General features: G+C 48.4%; 1 long non-coding RNA gene across 1 annotated transcript; it reads right to left on the reverse strand.

Moving 5' to 3' along the window:
• Positions 1–10,254: 10,254 nt before the first annotated feature.
• LOC133271175 (uncharacterized) lies at positions 10,255–12,537 on the reverse strand. Its single transcript, XR_009744024.1, has 2 exons — positions 12,166–12,537; positions 10,255–10,791 (listed from the first exon to the last, which is right to left on the reverse strand). It is a non-coding gene; the product is annotated as an uncharacterized LOC133271175 (long non-coding RNA).
• Between the last annotated feature and the right edge of the window lie 8,978 nt (positions 12,538–21,515).

Below are 21,515 nucleotides of genomic sequence, written 5' to 3' on the forward strand. Positions count from 1 at the left end.
TTTAAAACAGATTTAAGGTCTAGAAGCCTTCGCAGGGACAGGGGTGGAAGGAGCCCAGCCTGGTTACACAGCCAGGAGAGCCCTCTGTACCTGAGCAAGGTGAGCAGACCCACACGTCACAGCCAGGTTCAACCAAGAGGCCACCATCATCAGCAAGCTCATGGTGATGGGGCCCAGAAGTCAGCCCATGGGTCAGGGTGAGATCCAATGAGGGCAACCAGAGTCCCACACAGATCAAGGAAGGATGGAGGGACCCAGGCTGAGCTTAAATGGGCTCCTGAGCAGAGGGCAGGGTGAGTCCCAGCTGAGGCTGCTCAAGGTGTTAATGCCTGTTAGTGTCCTCTGGAGCCTATTGCAGTGGAAAGACTCCTTTACCTTAGCAGTAAAGTATATCTGACAGTACCTACACCTACACCTGCGCCTATAGCACGCCTCAAATGACACTAAATGCAGCCTGGTCAGGTTTAGCAATGCATTGTAAGACTCTGCTTCTAGTTTTTGCTATGAACTGTAAATAATGCCCAACTACGAGACGAGGCCACCTCCTTGCTTATGGCTACATCAAAGGCAAAGCTGCTTCCTTCAAAGGCAGGCAGAAGACTCTTGTTCTGGAGAGCTCCACGCCCCAACTCTGAAGCAGATGTGAAAGGGAGGGGATTGGGACTCAAGTGACTTGAAACGAATCAGATGTTGAACCAGATGGGGCCGGGGCTGTTTGAGCCTGGGAGCTCTTTTCATTACAGATAAAGCTCACGGTGATGCGGCTGTGTGCTGTGGAGCTGCAGGCCAGGAGCTCTGGAGATGGATGGGTGAAGGGCCATGGAGGGTGATGCTGTAAGAATATATAGGGTGATAAAGCAGGAAAAGGTGATTACATGGTGGTGGGTCTGGTGTGACAGCAGCTTCATGAGCATCAATCACAAAGGGGCTGCAGGGCAAAGCTGGCTCCATTCAGAGGCTGAACAGCAGATTGAGGGCCACACCTGGGCTCTACAGAGGGCAACAAACTGGTGTTGCTCTTGGCTTTAGCTCAGCCAAGCAGCCCAGGCAGGTTAGAGGTCCTGGACCACACATTGTACCTAGTATGAGTGCCCATCAGTCACTGTGTGCATGCTTTGACCTGTGTGCATTGGTCATTCATCTCTCTCCTTACCTCTGGTTTCTTTCTCCGGTGCCCATCTGTGCTTCTCCCATACTGTCACATCGAGCCTGTTTCAAACCCAAGGTGATTCTCCACAGTCCCACCCATTTCCCATTCTGTATTCCCAGTGATCTCCATTCAGTAAGTTTGTAACAGAGCAGCTGAGAGCTGCAGACTTTCAAAGAAGAAGGGAAAAGGAGATGGATTAGTTTAGCTCAGCTGGCAGCGTTCAATGGAGTGCTAACATAACCCAGGGGAAAGAGGGAAGGTTTACAAGGGGATGTTGCTTATCCCAAACCATTGATGCATCAGCAGAATAAAGCCATTGGCCCCAAGAAACTTCTGGAAGAGGCAGAGGGAGCTGGAATTTTGCAGCTTTCGTTGCATGTAGAATAAAGGCAAGGAATCTTCTGCACTGTGAAATAAGGTTCTTGGTTTGACCAGGAAGCAGATCCCTACAAACTATGAGGACATTTTATGATATCACATCACCACGAGGCAGAATAAAAAGGATTTTGCTGTAACTAAACATGAGCAACAGTCTGCTGCTCAGCACCAACCCACTGCCAACCAGACCATGGAGAGGTGAAGGCGAGGAGCAACAGAGACCTTTGGAGAGGCTGCTCTGTGGCTCTGCGAGGCTGAGCTGGATGGGATAAATGAGACCTTCTCATTGCTCTGCCCTTGTGAGTCTGCAACGGGGAGACATCTTAGTCCTCACATCTTTGCTCATATTCACTGGTGGTAAAGACACAGGCACCTCGTCACCTAAGAGGGGGTGGAAGTCCCCATCACCTAAGAGAGGATGTAAGCCCCCGTCACCTAAGAGGGGATGTAAGTCCCATCACCTAAGAGGGATGTAAGTCCCCATCACCTAAGAGAGGATCTAAGTCCCCATCACCTAAGAGAGGATGTAAGTCCCATCACCTAAGAGAGGATCTAAGTCCCCATCACCTAAGAGAGGATGTAAGTCCCATACCTAAGAGGGGATGTAAGTCCGCATCACCTAAGAGGGGATGTAAGTCCCATACCTAAGAGGGATGTAAGTCCCCATCACCTCAGAGGGGATGTAAGTCCCATCACCTAAGAGGGATGTAAGTGCCCATCGCCTAAGAGAGGATCTAAGTCCCCATCACCTAAGAGAGGATGTAAGTCCTCATCACCTACGAGGGGATGTAAGTCCCCATCACCTACGAGGGGATGTAAGTCCCATCACCTAAGAGAGGATGTAAGTCCCCATCACCTAAGAGAGGATGTAAGCCCCCGTTACCTAAGAGAGGATGTAAGTCCCCATCACCTAAGAAGGGATGTAAGCCTCCACATTAGTTCTCGAGAGGTATAAAGAAGCTTGCCCTGGCACCATTCACAATTCTAATGTTTATTCTCTGTTTTATATGTAATGTTGGCTCATTTAAGTTTAAAAGGATCTTTCTGATTGATTAACATTAGATTTTATATTCCTCTGGATTATTTTTAAAGGAAATCATCAAAGAAAGGGAAATGCCACAAGGGACAAGAAGCAGAATATCATCAGTGGCAAAACCCTCACTGAAATCAATAGGCCTTGCTGAAGTATATTGACATCTATTGTTTTCCTTCTATCCACATGGCCTGTTCCTCTTTACAAAGACACTGGAGTACTTTGACATGATCTGTTCCTGACTCATCTCTATTGGCTGTTGCTCATCTTAATGCTTTTCAGGTATGTGATTATTTGCATTTTCTGGACCTTGAGGGTAAACTGACTGTTGTTCAGTTCTGCTCTTTTTCCTCTCACCTCTCCCACCTCTTAAAGACAAGCAATACATCAGTCTTGTGGTATCACCCCAACCCATCCATGGATTCAGAGGTACCATTAATGGCTCTGAGATTACTAAAGCCAGTTCTTCAAGTAGTGCAGGATTCAGTCAGCCCCAATTTAAAACCCTCTAACTTATCTCAGTATTCTTTAACCTGGTTTTCCACTAATCTATGCTGAAGTATTTATTTCTGTTAATGTTAATTGTGGTAAAGGCTTATTCACCGTTTAATTTTATTGAAGACTGGTGGAAAAGGGCATTAATTCTTCTTATTTTCATTGATCAGGAGCTTTACCTCTCTACAAAGCAATGGACAAAGACTTCATTTGCTCTTCCTCCCATTATTAATGGGTTTAAGAGTTATTTTGTGCTACCCCTGATGTCTCTTGCTTGTGGGTTTGGTTTTCTACCTTTTCCATTTTGACTTTTCCCTTCTGTAGTTGAGCTTTTCCTTTATGATCACCTTTAGTAATCTTAGAAATTACAGCTCTTCCCTCTGATGTCGATAAAGAATTACTGACTTAGTGAATCGATTGCAATTCCTACAGTCTCTCTGCACTGGAATAGTGTATTTCTGCCTTGTCACTTCAAAAAACCTCTGTCAGTTCTCTGAGTTTACTGAAATAAGGCATTTTGAAGGCAGATCTCCCTTTCCAAGCACCATGAGTGCTATTGTCCCACTGGCAGCACCACCAGGCTGTCTTCTACACTCTTATTTCCAGCTCCTGAAAGGATACGATGTCCAAGAGCGCCCATTCGAATTGTTTTGCTCGTCTTCCCCATCCAAAAATTGACTAAATTGACTAAAAGTCTCTTAGAAGAGCTGGTGGCATCCTCCAACAGCCTCAACCTCCTCTGACAGTGCTTTGGTCTTTGGATGATTCCTCTGTCACTGACAAAAGGCATCAACCCCCTGAGCTTCCTGACTCAGATTCTGCTGTGTGTGATGGGTGAGGAGCCCGTTCTCCTTGGTACTTCATTATTAATAAACCTTTTCTCCCTGGTTTTTCAGCCCTGTTGCTGTGGGTCATCTACACTGCAGTGCCCTTCATTCATTCTTTCTTCTCGTGATGTTGGCAAGACCGAATGTGATTTTGTTGTTGATTGGTTGGTTCTGTAGGTTCATGTCATGTTTCAGTGCTCATGAAGCAGTCACCATCATCATCATCACTGAATGGTTTGTGTTGGAAGAGACCTTAAAGCTCCTCCAGCTCCAACCCCTGCCACGGGCAGGGACACCTTCCACTGGAGCAGCTTGCTCCAAGCCCCTGTGTCAAACCTGGCCTTGAGCACTGCCAGGGATGGGGCAGCCACAGCTTCTCTGGGCACCCTGTGCCAGTGCCTCAGCACCCTCACAGGGAAGAGCTTCTGCCTAAGAGCTCATCTCAGTCTCCCCTCGGGCAGGTTAAAGTCTTGGTCGTGGGACACAGAACTCTCTTGGCAGCATCACCCAGACAGTTCTGTGGGTTTACGGCCACACCGTGGGGGTTATGAAGCTGCTGAGAGAGGCAAAAGTGGCCACAGAGCACTTTGCAGCTGCTAGAATCGCCCGTGGTACAAGATAAGACTTTCCAGACTGAGCTATCTGCCTGACTGGCTAAGACTTGTCTGAAGAGCTCATCTTGCCAGGATCAGCCTGAATTTGCAGCTCCCTGGCTATGCATCATTTTTTCCAAGGGTCATGAAGAAGATATCATTGAGCTGCCAGCGCTGATCCTAGGATGCATCAGGGATTTTGCTGTACCAGGAACTCAGCTATAAGTCTGCTTTACACATCTGGAGCAGTGGAAATAGCCTTAATTGAGGCTATAAACTAGCTCATGATGACATTTGCTGCCAGTTCTGTCTCGCAGAGGGTACGCATGCACTGAAAAGCCTTAAATCATTTCTGAGCTGGAACATAAAATCCACCTATTTAAATACATTGCTTAAGAGTAAAAGGTTCATTGAAAACTGCCTTCTACTTTGAGAAGCAGAGACTCAATGGTGTGTATAGAGAGATCCTCCACAAAGTCTCTTCCCATAGGTTCAGTTTGAGACGTGCCTGTACCAAAGTTGAGAGTAGCCGGTTCCCCTCGCTGCATCCTTTCCTAGAGGCTTATGTCAGCAGCAGGGTTCAGTCAGGCTAAAGATCAAAGGCTTTGATCTCCATTCATCTCCACTTAACGAAAAGGAAGCCACATCTGGGGAATTTATCTCATTCTGCAAGCTATAAATATGTATGGGTTTGGTACTGTGTAATTAATCAAAAGCCTGAAACAGAATACATGTGCTAACCTGCAGTGACGCTGGATTGCAAACTATAGGAACTGCTGAAATACCTTTGGATGCATATTTCTGTGTTTAAGTAAACCGCTGGCTGTTTTAGCATCTTATCTTTGTTCAATGTGAACTCAGTCCCGAGGACACAACCCGCCCAGCGCCCTTAAGAATCAAGTCACTTATTGCCTTCCAGTATCTGAAGGGGGCCTATAGGGATGCTGGGGAGGGACTCTTCATTAGGGACTGCAGTGATAGAACAAGGGGTAACGGGTCAAAACTGAAACAGGGGAAGTTTAGATTGGATCTAAGGAGGAAATTCTTTCCTGTGAGGGTGGTGAGGCACTGGAATGGGTTGCCCAGGGAGGTTGTGAATGCTCCATCCCTGGCAGTGTTCAAGGTCAGGTTGGACGAGGCCTTGGGTGATATGATCTAGCGTAAGGTGTCTCTGCCCATGGCAGGGGGGTTGGAACTGGATGATCTTCAGGTCCTTTCCAACCCTAACTATTCTATGGTTCTATGATTCTAAGCAAACACAAGTTCCCCGTAGGGGAATAACCCAGAGCCTTTCCTTGCAGGCTTTTGGAGCAGCCCACTCTGCAGACAGAGGCCTCGGTCCAACGCTCAAATCTCAGGTGGGATTGACTCCTGAATGCTCAAAATCGGGATCCCACCCCGGATTTTTCCCCCTTTTCCCAGAATCAGCCATAAAAAGCACCGAGGTTAATCTAATCAGGCAGCCCCTCCGCAATCTGTAATCAGGCTCCAGTGGTGATGAAGCTGCCTCAGCTCCTAAATGCAACTGATTCGTGAGCGGGAATGCCGAGACAATTGGAACTCCTGATTAGCTGAAAGCGCCACTCGTGTGATTAGATGGGAGCTTGTGCACTTCTGCTGCAGGCTCTTTGAGAGCATAGAGTCATAGAATCACAGAACGGCTTGGGTTGGAAGGGACCTTAAAGCTCCTCCAGCCCCAACCCCTGCCACGGGCAGGGACACCTTCCACTGGAGCAGCTTGCTCCAAGCCCCATCCAACCTGGCCTTGAACACTGCCAGGGATGGGGCATTCAGAACTAACCTTGTCACAGTCATCACCTGCAGACCCGAAACCCAACTGCAAGAAGACAAAGCTCAATAAATTACTTTTCTTTGTATTCATCGCTGTCAATGGACTCATTTCCCTCCTTTAAAACTCCTGTTCCACAAGCAGGGGGACAATAACTGTAATGAAAGGCAAATATTGAGGAGCAGCCCAGGACAGCTCTCAGTTTCCAAGCAACACAGACAGTCTGATCATGACTATTCTGATTTCACCCTTTCCAGAATCTCCTGTCTATGGCTAATTCCACATAATGGGCTTTGTTAAAATGAATTGAATCTCGAAGCTCACGTGAGATGTGGCTGAGACCTCAGGTTTGAGGCAAACCCCAGAAAGGTTACAGGGTTGTGAAAGGCTTGAAGATTGTAATGAAGTCACAAGGCGGGCTCCCCCCTCATGATTCCCTCTTCTTCGGCTCCAAAGCTAAATCTGCCTCCCCCCAACAGCCAGGATGGCACCTGCTGCTTGGGTATTCCCAAGGAACTGATACAGCTCCATAGCATCCATCCCCCAGCACCAGCAACCACCTGAATCATGGAATCATCAGAGTCATAGAATGGTTTGTGTTGGAAGACACCTTAAAGCTCATCCAGTTCCAACCCCAATCTCCCCTCTGGCAGGTTAAAGCCATTCCCCTTGTCCAGTCCCTATAGGCCCTTGTCCAGGTTTCCTGTAGCCCCTTTAGGCACTGGAAGGCTGACTGGAGGCTGAGCAGTGCCTCCAAACCAGAAGACACACCGGAACCGGCACCATGCCATAGATCCAGCACCACATCTGCCAGATGCTCCCCAGCACACAGGTTTGTTTCACTGCTTTTCTCCCTGTCAGATACTTGCTCCAGGCAGATCCCCTTCCTTCAGTGTATCCCCTGGCACAACCAGAGCAGAGGTTGCTTCTTAGGAGGATAAAACAAAGACTCAGAGTCACTCTTACTCATTGGAAGAGCGGCCTCTTGGGAAAGCATCTCCTCACTTTGCCATGCTGAAAGCAGGATAGCTGCAGGTCTCCAAGCTGTTGACTCAGCACTTCCCTCGTCCATTCACCTCCATCTCTGGGTTATGGAAATGTGATTACTGATGGTTTGCACCACGAGAAAATAAACATAACACTTTTAAATGCTGTGCTTACCTGAGGCCTGTCCATACCACGTTCTTCCTGACCTGGCTCAGTGTAATTCACTATTATTAAGCCTTGTGTGTTGAGTCTGGGCAGCCTCTTTGAGCAGAAGAAAACTCTGGAGAGTGAAAGACACGCTGCAAATGTGGTCTCTGGGTTTATCTCACCAGGGTTTTGCATGCTTGGCTGGCCAAGTCCGCAGTACGAACACCCAGGGGCCATACAGAGTTTAGCTTTATGCTGGGTTTGAAAACTAACATCAATCTAATGCTCTAAAATGTGTCCCTAGGGTTGAAAAGAAGAAAGTAGTTTATTGTATTGGATGTTTAATAATTAGTAATGAACAGCAACAGTAGAATCATCCCAGCAGCGGTGGCTGAATATCCTGTACATGGCAAAGCAAACACGATGAAAAGGCTGCAGTGATATAGGTACCTCCCTATGTATACTTCCTTTGCAGGATGGAGTCACTAGACCGAAGACAAAAACACACGAGGCAGCCAGAAATAAAGCAAACTGGTCAATGTGTGAGGATGCACCAACGAACAGGGTCCCACAGCCATCCTTCCACTGGACATAACACAAACCTCAGCTTTTACAGGTACCTCTGCATTGGTACCCTGCTGATGTGTGATGCACCTGGCATAAAGCGCAATCACAGCTGTGCTTTGCTTCCCTGGCCCCTGAGCAAGGAAGAAAAGGTGAGCTCAGTGTTTAATTCATGGCTGCAGGAGATGCAGACGTGCTCTATGGAAGAGCTTTGTCTCCCATCCATGGTTTTATTCAAGGTCATTTTGTTGTTTCAAGGGAGACTCAGTGCTGCCGATAAAGTGTCTCCATAATGCTCACAAAAAGCCCTGTCTGGGACTAATCCCCAGGGAGAAGGCAGCAGCTCGTCCTTCACCACATGGAGGTAAGGAGTTAGTCACAAAGCTGCCCGAGAATCATGGAGCCACGGCCGTCTGCCTTCCTTGTGTAAGGAGTTTGTGTTAGACAGGGCAAGCTCCGAGGCTGGGGGATGGCCCTGGCTCCCAATGGATGCAAAGAGAGGTCAGTGTTCTGGCTCCTGCATCCCAGGAAGATCTCCCACCTGAGATTCCTGCAGTGCCTGATGGTTCTGGTCCCTGTACCTCACACCAGCAATGCCTGGCCAGTGCAAAACCCAAGGCAGAGGGATTCTGGTTGAATTTAGCAGCTCTGAGCTGGGGTCAGTGTTTTACTTGTGTCTGCTCATGCACGGGAAGAAGCACAAGAACTGCACATCACATCCTGGTTCATTCCTCGCACAGCTCTACAGTACATGGGGACTGAGATGCTCACAATCTGAATGGCTTTTTTATGTAGTTATTTAAAGCCCAGTTTTCCTTTCATGCAGGTTAATACCCAATCGATACTGGAGGGCTTACAACCTACATAAAACCAAGGAGCTGCTGTGAACGAGGCTCTGCAGACACCAACCATGGTTTCTGTGTGCGGGGTCTGATATTACTGCTCAGGAATGAGCCTCTGCATTCCAGCTGCTATAAGGCTGATGGGTACTTAAAGCCACCCTCACTTGAGCTCCCCACTTGAGGGTACTTCAGTTTATAGTTTAACCCTTGAGGAATAAAGGCTGAAGCAGCGCTGCGCACACAGGGCTCTCGGAGGAAGGGCTAAAGGATCACAAGGCATTTACTCACCCACAGCCCGAGCGTACGCACAGATTTAAGTGGTGCATTAAGCATCTCCAGGCAATTCTAAGCCCTTCAGAACCCACACCATTGCTCGGCTTCTGCTTTAACTTTGTCATAAGCCTCCTGGCTCCCTCGTCGCAAGCTGCTTTGTGATTCCTGCCCTCAATGTGTCTGTGCCCATCGCCAGGTACATCCCCTCCTCACTGCACTGAAATACACATTTGCCTTTATCCTCTCTGCTGGGGTGTCTCCACTGCTCAGCCCCTTCCAGAGACCAGAGCAAGGTCCTACACCTGGGTCGGAGCAATCCCAGGCACAGCTACAGGTTGGGCAGAGAAGAGATTCAGAGCAGCCCTGTGGAGAAGGACTTGGGGGTGTTGGTTGATGAGAAAATGAACATGAGCCGGCTTCAGTGTGCGCTTGCAGCCCAGAAAGCCAAGTGTATCCTGGGCTGCATTAAAAGGAGCGTGACCAGCAGGTCCAAGGAGGTGATCCTGCCCCTCTGCTCTGCTCTTGTGAGACCTCACCTGGAGCATTGTGTGCAGTTCTGGTGTCCTCAACATAAAAAGGACATGGAACTGTTGGAACAAGTCCAGAGGAGGCCACGAGGATGATCAGGGACTGGAGCACCTCCTGTATGAAGACAGGCTGAGAAAGTTGGGGCTGTTCAGCCTGGAGAAGAGAAGGCTGCGTGGAGACCTCATAGCAGCCTTCCAGTATCTGAAGGGGACCTATAGGGATGCTGGAGAGGGACTCTTCATTAGGGACTGGAGTGACAGGACAAGGGGTAACGGGTTAAAACTGAAACAGGGGAAGTTTAGATTGGATCTAAGGAGGAAATTCTTTCCTGTGAGGGTGCTGAGGCACTGGAATGGGTTGCCCAGGGAGGTTGTGAATGCTCCATCCCTGGCAGTGTTCAAGGCCAGGTTGGACGAGGCCTTGGGTGAGATGGTTTAGTGTGAGGTGTCCCTGCCCACGGCAGGGGGGTTGGAACTGGATGTTCTTAAGGTCCTTTCCAACCATAACGATTCTATGATTCTATGATTCCCACTGCCTTTCACCCAGGTCAGCATCCTCCTCGCCTCCCTCCGGCAGGTTATTAAAATACATGACACTGGGTTGCTCCTTTCACAACTCTTTAAGCTCAGGCCTGAAGCAGGCAACACGAACTTTGAAACAAACCTTTAGGCATCGAAGCATTAAATAACACAACAGCATCATGAATGCAGGCAGAATTCATAACTTTGATACAGCTGAGATGTCCTAAACCTTCACTTTAGATTTCCACGCCTTGATGCCATAGGAGGCTGATGACTCTCCAAGGGCTTTGCTGCAGAAAACACTTGTATTGCTGCAGAACTGAACATGAATCCATAAACCAATACAGTTCAGCAGGAGCAAGGGACTGCACGGACACTGATTTCCATATAAAGTAGCTTATTATGGGCTAGTCAAATGTGTTCCCAACCAAAGCAGGCAAAAATGATATTACTTGTATTGATTTAAATGTAGAGATCAGTTGTAGCGAGGCAGCTTCCTCCTGTAGATGTGCTGGTGAGGACATGGGGAGCTCTGTGTAATGCTCTGCTCTCCCCACAGCACCTCTTGTGCTCCTCTCCCTGGCACACAATGCGTGGTACAGTTGGCAGAGGGTTGGAACTGGATGAGCTTCATGGTCCCTTCAATCCAAACCAGGCTGTGATCCTATGAAGAAGAGGAGGTCTACATTTAACAACTCGAGGTATCATAAAAAGCAGGAGGCTTTTATAACATCACACAGCATATAAATGACTTTGCTTCGGTATAAAACACCAAGTTGGGATTCTGTATTATATCTTTTGCTACAGAAAAAACACCCAGGATGTAGGCAGTGGCTATCCCAATGGTGGATGAGGAGATCCCAACTGGAATGGGTTTTCCTGGTTATTATAACAACTTCGGGATGAACAGCATGAGATGAAGATGCTCCATTCCCTGTGCTTGTTTTGAGCCTCTGTGCTGTGGTTAACAATACTTCTGTGGGGTTTCAGACAGAATTATGTGCATTAACATAACTATGCATATGCAGGTGCATTTGTATTAATTCAGTAGCCAGCCAGGAAAATTCCAGTCCTAAGAGGAATTCCCATTTAGGCAATGTTTTAGCTACGAATGACTTGAGGATACATCTCAGAACGGTGCCATCACCCGGCTTTGGCACCCACAGAGAAGGTATTTGCATGAAGCAGAGGATGGATCCATCAAAGGGGGGGACACGAGGAAGCCCTTTCCAGGACCAGAGTGGGAACAAATGGGTGCAGTTATTCTGGGGAGCAATTAACTGGGGTTCCTGTTGCAGGGACTCTTTTAGCCGTGAACGAGTGAAGAGATGAAAAACTGCCATGAGAATGAAAAGTGCTGGAAGCAGCAGAAACGCATGCGACTGGAAGGCTTGCAACTGGGGAGGAAAAAGGAGGAGGGGAATAAAACCCCTCTGCAGAATCTTCCCTCTCAGCGAAAAATGGAAGGAAAAAACCCAACAGGCTCTGCTTAAAGAAACCGTTCCCAGCGATTTCCTTTCCTCCCAAGTTCTAGCGGGCACGTTTTCCATCCAGCTGAATGAGGGAGCCTTTTTGCTGATGCAGAACACATCTCACCGGTTCGTTTTCAGTACAATGCACAGAGAATTAGGTGCACAATTCCTGGTAACAAGAATGGAGCCGGAGCCCGTCTCCTTCCTCCCTGCGCATCATGGGATAAATCACCCGGAGCGGAGGGCAGCGAATGCCAGTTATCAGTTATCAGGAGTCAGAGGGCTACAGTTAAAATCTATCCTAAACCAGAGGAAATCTTTCTCTGTTACAGCAATCCCTCCTATCTCCCATTTACAAGAGCGATGACCAGCCTCAATATGCAGCAGTTGAATACAAATCAGGCTGACAGCTCTGTGTGGTGTGAAACCATCGCAAATACATGCCTGAATGTTACTTTCCCAGGCAATAATGTCAACATCAGCACAATCACATGCCTTGCTTCCAGTATCATCTCAATCAGGGCATAATTCAACCCTTCACAGGCTTTTGTCAATATGGCACTGACCTTTTTAAGCACAACATGGGCTTCAGCGAGGCTTCACTGCCTTCGGTATCTGCCTGATCCACAGAGGTGATGAGCTCCTTCCGCGCTCATTGAGCTCACTGGGATTTGAGAGCGGGCACACTCACAGAGCCGGGCCCTAAGCACTCAATTCAGCATCTCTGAAACAAGCATGACATTGATCCTTGACTTTGATGGACACATGGGGTAAGCCAGAGCAGCAGCAGAGCGAGAGCCAGTCACTTAGGGAGAGAAATGTGGGGTTTCTTGCAGTAGAAAGGCAGAAAATACCTCATTGAGACAACAAGAAACCTGGAGAGGGGCTTCGGACAAGGGCTGTAGGGCCAGAACAAGGGGAATGGCTTTAACCTACCCCAGGGGAGACTGAGCTGAGCTCTTAGGCAGAAGCTCTTCCCTGTGAGGGTGCTGAGGCGCTGGCACAGGGTGCCCAGAGAAGCTGTGGCTGCCCCATCCCTGGCAGTGCTCAAGGCCAGGTTGGACACAGGGGCTTGGAGCAAGCTGCTCTAGTGGAAGGGGTCCCTGCCCGTGGCAGGGGTTGGAGCTGGAGGAGCTTTAAGCTCCCTTCCAACCCAAATCCATCTGGGATTCTATGACCGCTTTTAATTCAAGCTGATGGTGCTGAGTTAGATGCAACTGGACTTTGTGATCATCATCTCTTATGAAGGCAAGGTTATGGTATTTAAGTTCTATAACTCCAGTTTCCAGATTTGAATGACAAGAGAGAGAATCATCCAGGAAATAACCATACCAAAGTAGCTCCTGAATTATACCCTACAATAACAAGAGGAGACTGCTCTTGCTGTGGAGGACACACAGCATCGGTCCATTCTTTCCCTATAAAACCAAAACACACTCACCAAGGAAGAGACAGATAAAATGCAGCAGTGTCTGTATTGCTAAACCAGCTGTATTTCGGGCTCTCACACCAAAAGCTGCTCCTGTGGCACGTCCACGTGTTCACACAACCAGGGCACCCTCAGACTGTGCCAGCTCCACACTGTGTTTCGCTTGCAGCTCTGACAGGGAATCATTTCCAGAGCAAGCCGAAGAGTGGCCCTGCCTGGCGATCCTGTCTCTGAGCTTCTTGGTGCATCTATAAATAGCAGATCATCAATTCACCTCCTCTGAGCTCCTCGCATGCTCCACTTCACCGCCTGCCTCTTGGCTGAGGCCGTCACCGTGACTCAGATCTCCCCTATCAGCTTCCCCGTGCAGGGAGATTCCCCCTGCATCCCATGGCAGCGTGAAGCCGTTTTGTTACTGAGGTTCCCACCACCACAAGTGATCCACTGCTGAAGAACCTGACAGTTGAAGCAATGTCACTAGAGTTTAAGGTCTCAGAGCTCACTTCCCAGACAGGGTCTGTGTCATTTTACACCACCACCGAGTGAAAGCCAAGTGTCAAAATCCCAGATGGACGTCACACACAAACCCAATGCCAAACACAAAGCTATCACCGTGTAAGACTGCAACGTTCCACTGATCCCCGTGCACAATTCCCTACAATCTAAGCTGCCGCACATCAGTCTCTTTCCATGGCATCCAACCCCCCTGCTCAACAATAAGACACTCTAAAGCAGAATGCTCTGCTATCCTTTGCTTAAGAAACACACTTAAGAAAGATGCTTCTCCTTGTAACAGACTATTAGTTTTCAGGCTGTATTATACTTGCTGCAGTGAGTGTATCTTCAGCACCAACCTCATCGAGTTTTCCAACGCCTGTAGTGGTATTACTCATGTATCCATCAAAGCCCTGGCTTGTTTGCACTAGGAATCTCCAGATAACCTGCTTACTCAGTGACACCAGAGGTAGCTGTCAGGCCCTAATATTTCATTTCCTGGATAAATGTTTCATAGGCTCCACACTCTGAATGTGAGAAGAGGAAAAGGTTCTTTTGATCATGGGTTTGAAATACCTCCTCCGTCCTTTAAAAGTGACTGTAGCCCAGCAGGAGGAAGACAGTTAAGTTGGATAAAGTGATGGAAAGAGATTTAATGACATTTTGTATTCTTTAAAGTGATTAAACCCACAGAGCCTCGCTCTTGTCCTGCATACACCTGACCTCTGCAGGCTTGGAGGTGACCCCAGACTGGTTTGGGTTGGAAGGGACCTTAAAGCTCCTCCAGCTCCAACCCCTGCCACGGGCAGGGACCCCTTCCACTAGAGCAGCTTGCTCCAAGCCCCTGTGTCCAACCTGGCCTTGAGCACTGCCAGGGATGGGGCAGCCACAGCTTCTCTGGGCACCCTGTGCCAGCGCCTCAGCACCCTCACAGGGAGGAACATGCATCAGCAGAACTATAGAGCTGCTGTGAGATAAAGGCAGGTTCCGTGTTGACCCTTGGTAAGCAAACATGGTTTGCAGGCAAGATCACCACCAAGCAGTGATTTAACTTGCAGTGCTTTAGAATGCCTTGAAGAATCCTATGAGAAACACAGAACTGCAGAAAAAGAGGTGGAGGTCTATGACCACTGCGTTGTGTGACCTGGCTTTGGAGCTGAAATGCACACACCGAGGACAATCTGGCTTCTCACTTCAGGTGTGCATAACTGCAGTGCTATTTGAAATGAAATGCACAAATTACCAAACTCATCGATTCATTTATTATGATGTTTGATAGTTAACCAGCAATAATGAGACCACTGGCTTCCTTGGCAGTAACTATCATCTTGTTATTCCCTTTCCCTCTGTGCCTCTGCTCCCTGTCACCAGGCTGAAAGCTCCTTGGAATAAAGACAACACATTGGTTTTGCTCATATACAGCCCATAGCATTTAGGCTCCAGGCCATGACCAGTGAGTCCAACAGTAATATACCAACAGAATCAGGCATTGAGAACTCGCTCCCACTCTGCTTTAAAACACCAATAAATACGAATGTTACTCGTGGTGCTGCTTATTTTGTTATGTATCAGGGGAGCCAGCTGCAACAAGCAGAACCCTGAGCTGGTTACAGCTTATTTCAAGTTAATTTGATACAATGCTCCCTCTCTCTCGACTCATGCATCCTCACAAAGAAAACGGCAAGCAATCCAGAACATTCAAAGCATAACGACATTCAGATGTGTCTAGACATAAATAGCAACTTCTAAACCAAGAATTTGCCTCTGGAGTCCTTTCAGTAGGCCTTCAAATAGAAAATACTTAAAGGGAGACCATGATAAGTATAATTTCTCTTTGTTTGAGGCAAGGATGGAGTGAATGTGTCATAAGGCACTGAGAAAGAACAAGAGAAATCTCAGTAAGCCAAAATGAAAGGACTTCATTATAGGCCAAATCCTCGCTCCATTTAAGTCAATCAGAAATCTGTTCGTTGACTTCAGTAGCCAAGGGTTTCATGGCACAGCTTCCACCAAAACCAACTTCCAGCACTGGATTGTACAGTAGGAGGCCTTGATTTTCTCTTGTTCTGGACATTACCAAGGATCTGCATACACAAAGCAGGGGGTTGGAACTGATAAGCTTTAACATCCCTTCCAACCCAAACCAGTCTGGGATTCCATGATCTCTTTGTGTAGTAGTAAACCATTGGGATTTCACTGGAAGTTGGTGTTTTCACAAGTTCACATTAAAGAGTGCCCTGAGAGGGAGGGAGGCACTAACACTGCCTCCCACCAGTACCCACTTGTACCATCACTGACCTGTCCAAGACCGAAACCCTCTCCCTGCATCCCGGTTTCCAAGGCAAGACACAGCAAGGAGTGAAAGAAGGAGAGCCGTGCCTTTGCCTCGTGGGTTATCACACTGTAACCGCACACCCCTTCCCTACAGACACACGAGACAAAGCAGACGAACTGCAATGCAAACACCTATAATTTCTCCTGGTTTATGTCCTTATACAGAAGAGCAAGCACACAAACAGGCCCGGGAACAACAAATTGAGTTCTCCAGGCTACTCCTTTCCCCACTTACTAAAGCGTATGCTTTGCTACCACTGAATTCAATGGCAACATTCCTTTAGGTCTCCATGGGAACAGCATCGGGTCTATAATACTTAACTATAAGTACCAAGTTCTATAAGCTTTGGCTGGAAGTTTTGAGTGTCCTTTTAAAGATCTCTGCGGATAAAGAACTGGAGGCTCCGGAGTCAATAAAGTCAATGAAGCAGCTTTCACAGGCAGCAGAAGTTCACTTTCAAACTTCCCTACAAAACAGTTACTGGAATTTGGGGGGAGCGAGCACAAAGACAACACTGTAATAACTAACACAATGACCCTTTCAACCAGGAAAGCGAGCAGCCCTTTTAATGAAATTGGGACTTAACGTACGGTTGGACCAGACAGTGAAAGGAAATCTCTCACCAGCACATCACAAGGCCAATAATGTGTAAACAGATAATAGCAAGAGCTGTGTGGTTCATAATTAATTCAGAAGGGATGGCATTGCTGCCTTCTCGCCGGGCTTGGGCAGTCATTGAAGACAATTCGCCTCTCAGTCTGTGTGAAGTGCCATATTTCAGCATGAAATCCTTCTATTCCCATCACGATAGCGGTAATGTAAAGTAATAAAAACACCAACACTTACATGTAGTGGACATTGCAGCTGAATTCTGGACTAAACCCGAACCCATAATTGTCTCTCCACACCCAAATAAACTTCAAGATGAACAGAAATAGAGATAATAAATGATGATGATGGGGATAAAATGATACAATAAATTATGGGGATGATGATGAACTAATAATCATTTTAATAATCATATTAAGAGTTACTAATAATCTGATGCTGAGATGGAGCAATTCCAAGTTCAACCCAGCTCTGAAAGGAACGCAGATGTGTTCACTGATTTGTAAGCAAAGGTTTATGTAGGGTCAGTATGTAGACAGGTTTACATTAGATAATAAGGAAGCTCTTCCCTGTGAGGGTGCTGAGGCACTGGCACAGGGTGCCCAGAGAAACTGTGGCAGTGTTCAAGGCCAGGTTGGACACAGGGGCTTGGAGCAACCTGCTCTAGTGGAAGGTGTCCCTGTCCGTGGCAGGGGGTTGGAATTGGATGTGCTTTATGGTCCCTTCAACCCAAACCAGTCTGGGATTCTATCATAAAAAGGATAAGGTGCTTGGGAGCACTTTACTTTGACCAGCCAGCCCCCAGTGAATGCCTGTTTTGGCTCCCTGTTGTGCCCAAGCTATAGGGCTGCAGAGGTGTTGCTGTGCCAGGTAGAGCCGTGCCCAGGCTGCAGCATCCTGCCCCGCTGGGCAGCTCCCCAGCTCAGCCTATGGTATGTGTACCGAATTGGCAGCTGTCAAAATGATTCAGCTTGGAAATGAATCAGACACGGCGGTTCATGGCCCCAACTGGGAAACAGGGAGAGAAACACAAGATCTTTTCAGTCATACGAGCCAGGGACCGAACATCCCGTGCCACAGGTGGAGGCTTGGGGACGTGAAGTCTGCCTACCTTCAGTGCTAACAGCCTCTGCAATGAGATCTCTATGCAATCACTCAGTGCTATACCATAATACTGCCTTTATAGTGGAGCTGGACCCGGCCCTGGCACATCTTGAAAGGCAGAACATAATTTCTCTTATGACAAGTCCCAGTGCAAACTTCCCCATTCCGGGTTTCCAAACCCCAGCACTTGCTTTTCCTAACATTTTCCCTCGCTCAGAAAATCCCACGCTCTGTGCTCCGACCACATCAGACGGAGAACAGCTCCCTTGTGGACACTGAACAGCATCCAGTGTTTCAGAGGAGCGCCGTTGCTCCCTGGGCAGGACACAGCTTTCACACGGAGCGGCTCCGAAACACGACTCTGACCCGAGCATTGAGAATGGATTCGCGCAGTCACGGCGGCTGGAACGTTACCATCCGTGGGACAGCAGCAGAGACAGAAGATGCCCTGTGCTAAAACCCCTCTATATGCCCTGCAGAAACATGGGAGAATGACAAGAAACCTTTAGGGAATATTGCAATTTCCATAGCTTGTGATGCTAATTACAGTCATTATTGGAGAGGCTACAAAGTTCTGCCTGTGTTTTGTTCTCTGCTCCTGGTAGCTGGGATGCGAGATGAACTGGAGGTGCAGTAACAACGCTAAGGGGAAAAAAATCAACCCCTAAACCCTGTTTACTTTCAATAGCACCACCTAATTATGTGAAGTTTCCATAATAAGCAAGTCCAAAAGCCCTCTCCTCTCCTGTGTGCATGCACACACAGCACCCCAGGTATATTCTTTTCTAAAATAGCAACTTCTACCCTTTGAATGCACTGCAAGAGCAGAGCAGCACAGGGGGGGTCCATGGCTCTATTCTTTGGTTCTACATATTTTTATGGGGTTTTCTTTAGATTTAGCTCCTTTTTCCTTTGCCTCTTACCTCATTCTTCTTCTAATATGAAGAGATTTCTAAAGAATCACAGAATCCCAGAGTGGTTTGTGTTGGAAGGGACCTTAAAGCTCCTCCAGCTCCAACCCCTGCCACAGGCAGGGACACCTTCCACTAGAGCAGCTTGCTCCAAGCCCCTGTGTCCAACCTGGCCTTGAACACTGCCAGGGATGGGGCAGCCACAGCTTCTCTGGGCACCCTGTGCCAGCGCCTCAGCACCCTCACAGGGAAGAGCTTCTGCCTAAGAGCTCATCTCAGTCTCCCCTCTGGCAGGTTAAAGCCATTCCAAGAAGGATCCCTGAGCCATGGCAGGCACAGCAGCAGGACATATTCCATAGAGGAGTATGCCATAAATCCTTCTTTTGGTCTTCATGGACCAAAGCCAGTGTGTTCAAAACACAGGAGGCGGTGGCACCCTCCTACTTTTCTACACTTACACAGCAGTCACAGGCTGAGTTTATTCCTTCCCTGAGGAATTCTGAACCCACAGCTCTTCCTTTCCAGGAGAATAATCCCATCCTGCAAGAGAGGCACAGCATTCCCTGCTCTGTCAAGGCTCTTCCATTAGAGAGATTAATGAGATCAGGCAATGTTTCATCCAGTGACATACATGACACAGAGCTCATGCACTCTGCCACTTCCCACCCACACTGCAGCCAAACTCCTTCTTCCTGGCACTGTGGAGCCCCATCAAGAGGAGAGGTGGAGGAGATGGTGCTGCCAACTCACACCTCACAGCAGATTGCCTGCTGGTTGCACCTTTCCTCTTCCAGCAGCACAGCTCTAAACATACAAGGGTTAGCGTTTGCCTGGGACAGCTTCCACAGGCAGTAAAACGCTCAAACAGAAGCATCAGGTGGGGAGGCTGGCCCGCTCTGCCTGTCCTCATGCATTTCTGTACACATCAACAGCTCTTCTCATGGAACCCTGACAAGCCAAACACAAAGGATCGATCGATCTATCTATCTATCTATCTATCTATCTATCTATCTATCTACCCATCTTCTATCTTCTATCTATCCATCTTCTATCTATATAGCTATCCATCTTCTATCTACTATCTATATATCCATCTATCTACTATTATCTATTATCTATCTTTCTATCCATCTTCTATCTATCTATATATCTATCTTCTAGCTATCCATCCATCTCCTATCTATCCATCTTCTATCTACTATCTATATATCCATCTATCTACTATTATCTATTATCTTTCTATCCATCTTCTATCTACTATCTATATATCTATCTTCTAGCTATCCATCCATCTTCTATCTAACCATCTTCTATCTTCTATCCACTATCTATCCATCTTCTATCTATATAGCTATCCATCTTCTATCTGCTATCTATATATCCATCTATCTACTATTATCTATTATCTTTCTATCCATCTTCTATCTTCTATCTACTATCTATACATCTATCTTCTATCTATCTATCCATCCATCTTCTATCTACCTATCTACCCAAGTCATCCTCCCTATTTGACATGAAACTGAATGCTGCTGTAGGGATGAGGGAATCTGCCTTCATTCCTATGAATTTTCTATGCGGGACCTCCTAATCTCTGGCTGTTTAAAGCTGTATGTTTGACACACTGAATTTGTCGACTGTTAACACAAAACCTCCCACGAAGAGCTACAGCCACACCACCTCAAGCTGTGATTTCCTCACTTCTCACAGCCTAAGGCCTCAGGTCTGCAGTCACACACATTTGTCTGCAGTGCCGTGAGGAACCCCGACGGGGAGGCTCGCACTAGTGAGGATAATCACATTTGTGAGGATCTGAGCCCTGTGCTTGTGGCTTGGGACTGGGCTGGGATGAGGTATCTTCAGGGAACAAAGATCTGAGGAGAGAAGCAGCAGCAGCGCAGTGTTTGATGCTTCTTAAGGAAGAATGGTAGCGTGATAAACTAAGGGGAAGGCATCCTTGTGCTTGGAATGTGGGCTTGGGAATCCCCAGGAAGGGCTCATGTCCATGACACTGGCTTCCTCTGGACCGCCACAAAACTGGATGCCTCTGTCTGCACACAAGCACAAAAGCACAGGGATGAGCAATCTCAAGATGTCTCCAAAGCGATTTCAGATCTTCAGAAGGGATCCCATTGAAAAGAAGCGATTAGGAACTGTTTATTATGAATGAATCAAACCCCCGTGAGAGGCTGCAAGCCCAAAATCTGCATGCCCATCAGTCCTCCCTTAATTACCCCCCATCCCCAGCGCACTGCAGCTCCTGATTAATGAACTAAACCATCAAGCATCCCAGCGCACTACTCCAGACATGAACTGCACCACCGCGCTTATCGGCGCTGCACCGTGAGCCTGGGAACTGCCGTAACTTGAACGTGCTCTTGCATTTAACAGACTCAAGGACTGGGTTGAAGGGACCTTAAAGCCCATCCAGTCCCAACCCCTGCCACGGGCAGGGACCCCTTCCACTAGAGCAGCTTGCTCCCAGCCCCTGTGTCCAACCTGGCCTTGAGCAGTGCCAGGGATGGGGCAGCCACAGCTTCTCTGGGCACCCTTCACTATGAGGGTTCCGGCTGTCGCCAGCACGACGAGGTCAGCAGCACCTCCGTCAGAGCTTGCCCTTCATCCGCGCTCCTTCCCCCTGGTTCCACCTACGGGCGGCTCCGGGACCCTCGCACCCGCGGCTGGCGCGAACCAGCGCGGCCGGGGCTGAGGCGCGAAGGGGCCGGGGCACAGGGTCCCAGCGCGCCTGCGCGGCCCCGCCCCGCTCCTCCGGACCGGGCCTTCCGCTGCCGGCGGCGGGGCCGCGCGGGGTAAGGGCCTCGGCCCGCAGCGAGCGCGGGTGGGGGAAGGCCCGGCCCCGTGGGCTCCGCCTGAGCGGACCCGAAGGGGAAGGAAGGAGCGCGGGGAAATGGCGCCAGCCCCGAGCATCAGCAGCCGGGGTGCTCCATAGCGGCATGGGCGGGCAGCGGAGCCACGGGTGGAGCCGGCACAGCCGGGCTGAGCCGTGAAGCGCCGTCCCGGGTAACACTCCCT

The sequence above is a fragment of the Pezoporus flaviventris genome, unplaced genomic scaffold, assembly GCF_033815535.1.
Source record: "Pezoporus flaviventris isolate CSIRO_AGI_PZ_B2104156 unplaced genomic scaffold, CSIRO_AGI_Pfla_v1 ptg000023l, whole genome shotgun sequence".
NCBI classification, from domain to species: Eukaryota; Metazoa; Chordata; class Aves; order Psittaciformes; family Psittacidae; genus Pezoporus; species Pezoporus flaviventris.